Below are 12487 nucleotides of genomic sequence, written 5' to 3' on the forward strand. Positions count from 1 at the left end.
TTCTGTATTCTGTTCCATTGGCCTATGTACCCATTTTTGTACCAGTATCATACTGTTTTTGTTACTGTGGCCTGATAGTATAGTTTGAAATCAGGTAATGTGATGTCTCCAGATTTGTTCTTTTTGTTTAGTCTTGCTTTGGCTATGTGGGATCTTTTTTGGTTCCATATGAATTTTAGATTTTTGTTTAATTCTGTGAAGAATAATGATGGTAGTTTCATGGGAATTGCATTAAATATGTAGATAGCTTTCGGCAGTATGGTCATTTTCACAATATTGCTTCTTCTTATCCATGGGATGGGTAGAATCAGTGGGATGGGTTCTATCAATGGATAGAATCAATGATATGGGATGTGTTTCCATTTGTGTTGTCTATAATTTCCTTGAGCAGTATTTTGTAGTTGTCATCTTTCACCTCCTTGTTTAGGTATATTCCTAAGTCTTTTTTTTGCATCTCTTATAAAAGGGTTGAGTTATTGATTTGATTCTCTGCTTGGTCACTTGTTGGGGTATAGAAGAGCCACTGATTTGTGTACATTAATCTTGTATCCAGAAACTTTGCTGAACTCTTTTGTCAGTTGTAGGAGCTTTCTGGAGGAGTCTTTGGGGTTTTTAGGTAAACAACCATATCATCAGCAAACAGTGACAGTTTGACTTCATCTTTACTGATTTGGATGCCCTTTCTTTCTGTTATCTGATTACTCTGCTATGACTTCCAGTATTATGCTGAAGAGGAGTGGTGAAAGTGGGCATCCTTGTCCTGTTCCAGTTCTCAGAGGGAATGCTTTCAATGTTTCCCCATTCAGTATTATGTTGGCTGTGGGTTTGTCATAGATGCCTTTTATTATGTTGAGATATGTCTCTTGTATGTCGGTTGTACTGAGGGTTTTAATCGTAAAGCAATGCTGGATTTTGTTGTATGCTTTTTCTGCATCTATTGTGATGATCATATGATTTTGGTTTTAAATTCTGTTCATGTCGTATGTCACATTTATTGACTTGTGTATGTTAAACCATCCCTGCATCCCTGGTATGAAAGCCACTTGATCATGGTGAATTATCTTTTTGATATGTTGTTGGATTTGGTTAGCTGGTATTTTGTTAAGGTTTTTGGCATCTATTTTCATCAGGGATATTGGTCTATAGTATTCCTTTCTGGTGTGTCCTTTCCTGATTTTGGTATTAGGGTGACACTGGCTTTATAGAATGAATTAGGGAGCATTTCCCTCTTTCTATATCTTGTGGAATATTGTCAGTAGGATTGGTACCAATTTTTATTTGAATATCTGGTAGAATTCTACTGTGAATCTGTCTGGTTCTGGACATTTTTTTTTGTTGGCAATCTTGTAATTACCATTTCAATATCGCTGCTTGTTATTATTCAGAGTATCTAATTCTTCTTGATTTAAGGTAGGAGGGTTGCATTTTTCCAGGATTTTATCCATCTCTTCTAGGTTTTCTAGATTATGTGCATAAAGGTGTTCATAGTAGCTTTGATCTTTTGTATTTCTGTTGCATCAATTGTAATATCTCCCACTTCATTTCTCGTTGAGCTTATTTGGATTTTCTCTCTTCTTTTCCTGATTGATCTTTCTAATGGTCTATCAATTTCACTTATCTTTTCAAAGGACCAGCTTTTGTCTCATTTATCTTTTGTATTTTTTTTTCCAATTTCATTTAGTTCTGTTCTGGTCTTGGTATTTCCTTTCTTATACTGGGTTTGGGCTTGGTTTGTTCTTGTTTCTCTGGTTTCTTGAGGTGTGACCTTAGATTGTCTGTTTGTGCTAGTTCAGATTTTTTGATATAAGTGTTTAGGGCAATGAACTTCCCTCTTAACACCACCTTTTCTGTGTCCCAGAGGTTTTTATAGGTTGTGTCACTGTTGTTCAGCTCGAATAATTTTTAAATTTCCATTTTGATTTCATTTTTGACCCAATGCTCATTCAGGAGCATGTTATTTAATTTCCATGTATTTGCATGATTTTGAAAGTTTCTTTTGGAGTTGATTTCCAGTTTTATTCCACTGTGGTCCAAAAGAGTACTTGATATAATTTATATTTTCTTAAATTTATTGAGACTTGTTTTGTGGCCTGTCATATCTATCTTAGAGAAAGTTTCATGCACTCTTGAATAGGATGTATATTCTGTGGTTGTTGGACAGAATGTTCTGGTTATATATCTGTTAAGTCCATTTGTTCCAGGATATAGGTTAAATCCATTGTTTCTTTCTTGACTTTCTGTCTTGATGACCTGTCTAGTGCTGTTAGTAGAATACTGGAGTCTCCCACTATTGTTGTGTTGCTGTCTATCTTATTTCTTAGGTCTATTAGTAATTGTTTTAATAAATTTGGGAGTTCCAGTGTTAGGTACATATATGTTTAGGATTATGATATTTTCCTGTTGGACAAGGCCTTTTATCATTATATAATGTTCCTGTTTGTCCTTTTAAAAACATTTATTTATCATAATTTAACTTCTGGGGTACATGTGCAGATCACGCCGGTTTATTTCATAGGTATACACGTGCCAAGGTGGTGGTTTGCTGTGTCTGTTGCCCCATCTACCAGACTCTTAGCCAGTACTGGGGGTTGTCTGCACAGAGTCCTGCGATGTGAACTGTCTGTGGGTCTCTCAGCTGTGGATACCAGCACAGTATTTGGGGTGTCTCCTGGGTCCTGCAGGAGCAATCTGCTTCCTTCAGGGGGTCTGTGGGTCCTCTCCTCAGCATGTTTTCATGTGCTTATTTGTCATTCACACTTCTTCTCAGGCAAAGAATTATTAGATATGACTATAAAAGAAAAATATTGATAGATTCATCTATTGAAACTTGTGTATGCTTTGTGAAGTTCTTGTGCTGTGTTTCTTCGCTCTGTCAAGTCGTTTATGTACTTCTCTAAGCTGTTTATTCTTGTTGGCATTTCATCAAATCTTTTTTCAAGGTTCTTAGTTCCTTTGCATTGGCTTAGAACACATTCCTTTAGCTCAGAGAAGTTTGTGATCGTCCACATTCTGAAGCCTGCTTCTGTCAATTTGTCAAACTCATTCTCCATCCAGTTTTGTTCCCTTTCTGGTAAGGAGTTGTGATCTTTTGGAGGAGGAGGGACATTCTGGTTTTTGGTGTTTTCATCCTTTTTGAGCTGGTTAGCTGGTTTATTCCCATCTTCGTGGATTTATCTACCTTTGGTCTTTGAAATTGGTGACTTTTGGATGGGGTCTCTGAATGGTCGTGCTTTTTGTTGATGTTGGGGCTATTTCTTTCTGTTTTTCAGTTTTCCTTCTAACAGTCAGGCCCCTTTGCTGGAGGACTGCTCGAGGTCCACTCCAGACCCTGCTTGCCTTGGAATCACCCAGGGAAGCTGCAGAACAGCAAGGATTACTGCCTGTTCCATCCTGTGGTAGTTTCATCCCAGAACAGTACCTGTCAGATGTCAGCCAGAGCTCTCCTGTATGAGATGATTCTTTGGATAAACAGGGGTCAGGGAGCCACTTGAGGAGGCTGTCTGTCCCTTGTCAGAGCTCAAGTGCTGTGCTGGGAGCTCTGTTGCTCCCTTCAGAGCTGCTGAGCAGGGATGTTTAGGTCTGCTGCAGTGGAACTCATAACCGCTGTTTTACCCAGGTGCTTTGTCTTGGGACAAAGACAAAGAAAAAAGAATAAGAAAATATGAACAAAGCCTCCAAGAAGTCTGACATTATGTTAAATGACCAAACCTAAAAATAATTGGTGTTCCTTAGGGAGAAGAGAAATCTAAAAGTTTGGAAAACATATTTGGGGTAATAATTGAGGAAAACTTCCTTGGCCTTGCTAGAGACCTAGATATCCAAATACAAGAAGCAAAAAGAACACTTGGGAAATTCATCAGAAAAAGATCATCACCTAGGCACATTGTCATCAGGTTATCTAAAGTTGACAAAGGAAAAAATCTTAAGAGCTGTGAGACAAAAGTACCAAGTAATACAATCCCATTACTGGGTATCTACCCAAAAGATTATAAATCATTCTATTATAAAGACACATGAATATGTATGTTTATTGCAGTACTGTTCACAATACCAAAGACTTGGAACCAACCCAAATGCCCTTCAATGATAGACTAGATGAAGAAAATGTGGCACATATGCAACATGGAATACTATGCAGCCATAAAAAAGGATGAGTTCATGTCCTTTGCTGGGACATGGATGAAATTGGAAACCCTAATTCTCAGCAAACTGACACAAGAACAGAAAACCAAACACTGCAACACACGGACACAGGGAGGGGAACATCGCACCCTGGGGCCCAGGGATTGGAGGACTAGGGGAGGAAGAGCAGGGGGTGGGGAGACTGTGGAGGGATAGCATTAGGCGAAATACCTAACGTAGGTGATGGGGTAATAGACACAGCAAACCACTACTATGGCACGTGTATACCTATGAAAGAAACCTGCACGATCTGCACATGTACCCCAGAAGTTAAATTATGATAAATAAATGTTTTTAGAAAGACAAACCGGAACATTATATAATGATAAAAGGCCATGTCCAACAGGAGAGAGAGAGTGAAAGAGAGTTAGAAAGAGTCAGCTTCAAAAACAGTGTAGCATCTGCATTGTGGCTGAGAATGGTTGATTTTAAACAAAATTTGTTTCAGAGTTGTTGGCATTTTAAAACCTGGTATAGTTTTTTTGTCCTAATGTTTTCACCCATCTTTGGGAACATTTCCATATTATCATGAGTTGAATTTTAAAATCACTCTTTATTAGATACCTAGAATTTAATGGCATATAGATATGTTGAATATATTTAATGATGCTCTTATTTTTGAATACTTAGATTTCTTTAAATTTCTGATAATGGGATGACACTGCATTGAAGATCTTTGTAGATAAATATTAGCTTACATTCTGAGATTATATATGGAGAGTAAATTACTAGAAATACGACTATTGGGTTAGAGTGTAGAAAGTTTTTTGAGCATTTCTGAGACATTGCCAAACTGCTTTCCAGAAAAGATTTACTATGCTCGTACTTCACTTCTCAATGGCACATGGCTGTGGCTTCTCCAGAAATTCTAGTCATTTATTTATTTATTTATTAAGTCATTAAATATTTATTGAGCTCTGTCTACATGGAAAACTACATGCTAAATTATTCTACATTTATTATGTTCTACCTGATAATGCAGAATCTTCATTGAGTTTTCCTCTTCTGCTCTACCTTTTTTCTTTCACTTACAATATTTATGGCCCAGAATTGAGCATAAAGTACGTGCTCAATATGTGCTTGTTCATTGATGAAATGTGAACAGTTGTCAAATTTTGTTACTTTTGTGCCTTACCAGACCACAAACCCACTGGTTTGCTTTTTCAATTATTTTCGAGGATCTAGCCAGAAATTACTTCATTATTTGTTGTCCTTTTATCATTGTTTATTCTGTCCTTGTTCAAGTTTGCAGTATCTTCTCTTATCCCTCTGAGGATATTAATGACAATTTTGAGGATTTTTTTCTTTTTCACCCTTCATACTTTCTGTTTCTCCCAGGAACTTTTTTCCTGTTTATTTGTTTTGATTTTTATCTTTAATATTAAGACTTACCATAAACACTTAATTTTTCTTGTCTAATTACATTCAAGGATGGGCATACAAAATAATAACAGTTAACAACTATATGAAGCTTACTCTATGCCAAGTTCTGTTCTAAGAGGTTTATATTTAATTCTCACAATAACCCCATAAAACAGGTTCTTTTATTATTTCCATTTTGTAGATTAAGTAGGAAACATTAATAACTTGCCAAAGGCTTCATGTCTAATGCATAGCAGAGCTGGCATTGCACCTGAGAGGGTTCGGATCCATAGTCTGTGCATATTGCCACCATGCAATAGCATCTGCTTACAAACTTTATGCAGAGTGGCTGCAGGTCAGACTGGTACTTGATGTCTTTTTATCTTGGTTTGAAGACTCTCCTGTGCATATCCTGCCTAGCAGCCTGGGTTCTGGGATCTAAGGGGGGAAGAAGGTTGAATGTCTTAATATTCAGCATATAAATTTTCCCTTAATCCAGTCCTCCTGATTTCACTACAATTGCTTGCCTTTGGTTGGCTTCAGTTGGCTGTTCAGAGGCCTGCAAGTATACCCTCACCAGAGGACATGTCTCTGATCTTTTGAAGAGGTGGAAAGGGGTCAGTGGACTGAAGGTGCTGAGTAGAGGAGGATATCTGGGAATGTATTTTTTAAAGTAGTTTTGTGGAGATATACCAGTTTCAAAAGTAAAACTCAATGGTTTCTAGTATATTCAAGGAATTGCACAAACATTACCACAATCAATTTTAGAACCATTCGTTCCCCCCAAACAAAATCCTGTATCTGTTAGCAGACACTCCCCATATTTTTGGGAATTGAGGTAATTCGTTGCTTTCTAATACTGTTCTGTTTTGCTTGTTTTTTAGAAAAATGATAAACACAGGTCAATTTTGTAAAAATGATAAAATCATTATGTAAGAAGCCCAATGTCTTAAAAGCTAAAGGAGTAGGATGTCTCAAAGAGAGCATGAATACTAACATCAAATAGAATAGAGAAGTTGAAGGGGACAAAGACTGAAAGGGATTATTATTCCTCCAGTTGTAGGCACTGCATTCTTATTTTCATTTGGCAACTTGAATTTTGAACTCAGGGGGTGACGTGGTTTGGATCTGTGACCCCACCTCAATCTTACCTTGAATTGTAATCCTCATAATCCCCAAGTGGCAATGTGGGACCAGGTGGAGGTAATTGAATCAAGGGTATATTTTTCTCCCATACTGTTCTTGTGATAATGAGTGAGTCTCACATGATCTGATGGTTTTATAAGCATCTGGCATTTCCCTTGCTTGTACTCATTCTCTCTCCTGCCACACTGTGAAGAGGTGCCTTCCATCATTATTGTAAGTTTCCTGAGGCCTCCCTAGCCATATGAAACTGTGAGTCAATTAAACACCTTTTATTTACAAATTACCCAGTCTTGGGTATTTCTTCATAGTAGCATGAGAACAGACTAATACAGTAAATTGATACCCAGAGTGCAGCACTTCCATAAAGATACCCAAAAATGTGGAAGCAACTAATGTGGAACTAGGTAAAAGGCAGAGGTTGGAACAGTTTGGTGGGCTCAGAAGAAGACAGGAAAATGTGGGAAAGTTTGGAACTTCCTAGAGACTTGTTGAATAGCTTTGACCAAAATGCTGATAGTGATAAGGACAATGAAGTCCCAGCTGAGGTCGCCTCAGATGGAGATGAGGACCTTGTTGGGAACTGGGGTAGAGGTCACACTTGCTATGTTTTAGCAGAGACTGGTGGCATTTTGCTCCAGCCCTAGAGATCCAGGGAAGTTTGAACTTGAGAGAGATGATTTAGGGTATCTGGCAGAAGAAATTTCTAAGTGGCAAAGTGTTCAAGAGGAAGCAGACCATAAAAGTCTGGAAATTTTGCAGCCTGAAAATGTGATAAAAAAGAAAAATCAATTTTCTGGGGAGGAATTCAAGCCAGCTGTAGACATTTGCATAAGTAATGAGGAGCTGAATGTTAATCACCAAAACAGTGGGGAAAATGTCTCCAGGGCATGTCAGGGACCTTCAAGGCAGCACCTACCATCACAGGCCCAGAGACCTAGGAGAAAAAAATGGTTTTGTGGGCCAGGCCCAGGCCTCCCCTCTACCCCTGCTGTGTGCATCCTGGGGACTTGTTGCCCTGTGTCCCAGCCATTCCAACTATGGCTAAAAGGGGCTAAGGTACAGCTTGGGCCATGGCTTCAGAGGGTGTAAGCCCCAAGCCTTGGCAGCTTCCCCATGGTATTGAGCCTGTGGGTGCACAGAAGTCAAGAATTGAGGTTTGGGAACCTCTGCCTACATTTCAGAGGATGTATGGAAATACCTGGATGTCCAGGCAGAAGTTTGCTGCAGAGGAACAGCCCTCATGGAGAACCTCTACTAGGGTAGTGCAGAAGGGAAGTGTGGGATTAGAGTCTTCATATGGAGTCCCCACTGGAGTACTGCCTGGTGGAGCTATGAGAAGAGGGCCTCCATCCTCCAGACCCAAAATGGTAGATCAACTGACAGCTTACATCATGTACCTGGAAAAGCCACAGGCAATCAATTCCAGCCTGTAAAGGCAGCTGGGAGCGGGGCTGTACCCTGCAAAGCCACAGGGGCAAAGCTGCCCAAGGTTGTAGGAGTCCACCTCTTGTCTCAGCATAACCTGGATGTGAGACAAGGAGTCACAGGAGATCATTTTGAGGCTTTAAGGTTTAATGACTTCCCTGTTGGATTTCACACTTGCATGGGGCCTGTAGCCCCTTTGTTTTTGGCAATTTCTATCATTTGGAAAGGGCATATTTACTCAATGCCTGTACCTCCATTGTATCTAGGAAGTAACTAACTTGCTTTTGATTTTATAGGCTCATAGGCAAAAGGGATGTGCTTTGTCTTACATGAGACTTTGGACTTGGACTTTTGAGTTAATGGTGGAATGAGTTAAGACTTTGGGGGACTGTTGGGAAAGCATGATTGTGTTTTGAAATGTGAGGACATGAAATTTGAGAGGTGCTAGGAGTGGAATGATATGGTTTGGCTGTGTCCCCACTCAAATCTCATCTTGAATTGTAGTTCTCATAATCCCCATGTGTTGTGGGAGGGACCCGGTAGGAGGTAATTGAATCATGGGGGCAGTTACTCTATGCTGTTCTCATGATAGTGAGTGAATTCTCATGAGATCTGATGGTTTTATAAGGACTTTCCCCAGTCTTGCTTTGCACTTCTCCTTGCTGCCATCATGTGAAGTAGGACATGTTGGCTTCCCCTTCCACCATGATTGTAAGTCTCCTCAGGCCTACCCAGCACTGTGGAACTGTGAGTCAATTAAACCTCTCTCCTTTATAAATTACTCAGTCTTGGGTATTTCTTCAAAACAGCATGAAAACGGACTAATACAAAGGGCATCAAATTTATAACATATTCTATGTCATGCTTAAAAAAATAATAAATAGGCCAGGCATGGTGGCTCACACCTATAATCCCAGCACTTTGGGAGGCTGAGGCTGGTGGATCACGAGGTCAGGAGTTCGAGACCATCCTGGCCAACATGGTGAAACACTATCTCTACTAAAAATATAAAAATTAGCTGGGCATGGTGATGTGTGCCTGTAGTTCCAGCTACTTGGGAGGCTGAGGCAGGAGAATCCCTCTGGGAGGTGGAGGTTGCTGTGAGCTGAGATCGTGCCACTGCACTGCAACCTGGCAACAGAGTGAGACTCTGTCTCAAAAATACATACATACATACATACATACATACATACATAATTAGATACATATTGATGTCTACAGAGACTCATGTGGATGGAAACTGTATTTTAAAAATGAAAGCTATAATTTGGCCTAATTTCTCAGGATAACATAAAAGTCACAGAAAAATTTCTCACCTAAAACTCTTGGTATTGTTGATATGACAAATGCCAGTATGAACATACATGTCTTAAACATACTATGTCAATAGATAAATGTTACTTGAGAGGAGAAATCTATTACTACCTATTCAGGAAGATTTCTGGATCTTAAGGGCAGGGTGAACTGGGGTTTAATAGGAGAATGAGTAGAGAGATATTTTATTAATCCCTTTATTTTATTAAAACCCTTTAAATTAAGCTATTCTGTAGTATCACAGCTCCCCAGTTCTGAGTCTTAGGCTTAGGAAGCAAAATAATCTTATTACCTCCCAGTAAAAAGTCAAAGGTCGAAATTCCTTGTCTTGTACACAGCCTGAAATCCAAATCCTTATATTGTTCACCATGAATAAGAGCAAACCAACTTCTCTCCTCTTTACTTCCTTCCATTTCTTTCTTTTTTTTTTTCATGTGAGCTTTGTCACCATCTTTTCCTACAATTATAATTCCAATTCTTCCACATCGTTTAAATAATTTGTCATTCTATGACAATGCAGAAAGGGAGATGCAGGAAAACCAGAATCAACTTCACTTGGGATCTTTAAGCAACGCATATTGTCAGGCTGCACTCCAGACCTACTGAATCAAATCTCTGAGGTGGGGCTCTGGAATATGCATGTTTATTAGCTCTCCAGGTGAGAATCAGCAGTCTACAGGACATCATTTGGGGTATCTGTTGAAAATATTTTCCTGAATAACATTGGGAGAAAATTCCTCTGTGAGTCTCTTGCATTTTTACATACCTTGTGAGCAGAGGCACTGATTAGCCTTTGTTCTGAATTCTTTCATAAGGTATGTATATGTCAAACAGTCTTTGAAGATAGAGATTGAGGGCCTCTTGGGAGAAAGGCATATATGTTTACTGTCCAATATAATACCTTTACCCAATAGGACAAAGGGCAGGCATGCTAGGTACCCACTATAGAAGATTCAGGTTCCCTAAGCTTGTGGTTTCTCAATGGTGATTCACAGCCACTGAAGGTGCAGTATCCACTGGGGCCCCAGTTGGTCACCCTATGGGACATGTGGGGTAAGAGGGAATTGACACAAACATGATACTTATGCTGCTGGCTGTCCTGACAGTAACAAAGTCATTTGTCTCTGATCCAGGAGTCTCCTGTTCTCTCCCAGTATCTATGAAACTATGGCAGTCTAATTTGTCAGCTTCTAAGTAGGGTAAGATTTTAGACTCTTCACAGTTCTTGATAAATAGTCCTTCACTGACCTGAGTGGTACAAGGCATTGTTTTGTTTGAGAAACCTACTGCTTTAGGTTAGGATATTGACTCTCCAGAAGTTCTCTATTCAAATATACCAGCTGGGAAGTATGGCCTTAGCTCTCTGTCGTAATTAATTTTATCAGATGAACTAGCAGGTCTTGAGAAAATGAAACATGATTTAAAAGTGTTGAGAAGCTTAGATGTCTTGAACAGATGTGTGAAGGAGATGGTTATCCTCAAAGAGATGACCTAGACTGGGAGAGACCCAGAAGATACAGTTTTGTGCTCTGAAATTTTGCCTGGAGCCTGCTCTGCCAGCATGCATCTCAGCTGGACATACAATGCACACTGATTTCCTATAATTCCCTTCCTCATTCACAGTAAATCAAGGGCATCTGCTGGCAACACTGTGGATTCTGTTGTTTGCAAACAGCAAGTAAACATCATCCATTGTCTGAGCTTTTGGAATGGAAGTTGTTATAACATAGGCAGAAGAAGGTTTACCATGCAGTGAGAGAAGTAGAAGAAAAACGAGCTAATAAAACTGAGAAAAGGACAATAGGGGAATTTCTGCCATTGCCAATTTGTGCTGAAGCAAAGTTGGACCAAATCCATTATTGGGAATCCCCTCATTTTGTTTGATAAATCTACATATTAAGTGATATACAGGTGATACACAAATATTTACTTTAAAGCATAAATCAGATACTTAAGTTTAGAAATACATCCCAATGACCCAGAATGGAGCTTCAAGTTCATTGCACATTTTAATTAACTGAAGACTCACAATTAAAGATGAAAATTTTTGCCTCCTAAATTGGGATATATGGTTTGACAAATACGTGCCTACTTATACAATTGAAAATGTAAAACCGAGATAGCCCTGGGAAAGCCAGAATGGTTACTATACAGTTAAATCCTACACACTTTAACAATATTAATAGCATTAGACGATAAAATACATTTAGTATTAAAATACAGAAGGCTATGTATCTGTTGATTCAAAGACCTCAGGGTCATAAGAACAACAATTAAAAATTTTTTTGAATCTTAGGCTCTTTTAGTTTATATAAATTAGGGATAAATGGTTCTTCATACTTTCTGTCTGAATGATTCTCTGAGAAATGATAAAGATTTTCATTGGAGTGTTTTTTACCACATCTAAGGGGTTAGTTACACATTCTTAATTTCTGATTAGGAGTCTCTATCACATGGGTTTCCAAGGTTGCCTGTATAGTAATAGTAATAACAATAATAGTAAAAATAATACAAGATTGATTGTCAGTGAGAACAGAGATCGAACTATCCTGTCTACATAGTCTCTCTCCATTTTGTCCACCTGTGTCTTGCCCTACAGTAGTTACACTCACCAAACTTGGGCTTTTTTGGGGAAGGAGTTCTCAAGCAGCGAAATTCCTGATTTATTATAATTACTCCAGTGATAGTAAACATGGAAAACTTCAACAGAATCCTTCTGCCTGAATTCATTAGGTCCACACAGGACTCTAAGGGAAGCATAATAGCCCAGGAAAAAAGCTTTCAGATATGTATAAAGTTTAAAATCAACACCTTGTTTTATGTTTAAAGTTCATGAGTTTCTAAGGTTGGTATTCTGAACCTCAAAGGACTATGGTATTTCAGAGTAATGGTTAAATGTTTATGTATTAATATACCACATCAATAAATTTATTCATTCATTTTCCTAGTCAATAAATATTTATTAGATTCCTACCATGTGGAACACTTGATCAGCGTTAGTGATGAAAGGATTAATGAGACAAAAATTCCTGCTTTTTAGTACCTCAAAACTTTGGCA

The 12487-nt window shown here is 38.7% G+C and overlaps 1 long non-coding RNA gene across 1 annotated transcript in view; it reads left to right on the plus strand.

Annotated features, from left to right (window-relative positions):
- The window catches only part of LOC141582781 (uncharacterized), a 120201-nt gene that overhangs the window by 81163 nt on the left and 26551 nt on the right, over positions 1-12487 (plus strand). The gene's annotated exons all lie outside the window — the stretch shown is intronic.

This window comes from Saimiri boliviensis, chromosome X, assembly GCF_048565385.1.
Source record: "Saimiri boliviensis isolate mSaiBol1 chromosome X, mSaiBol1.pri, whole genome shotgun sequence".
Taxonomy (NCBI): Eukaryota; Metazoa; Chordata; class Mammalia; order Primates; family Cebidae; genus Saimiri; species Saimiri boliviensis.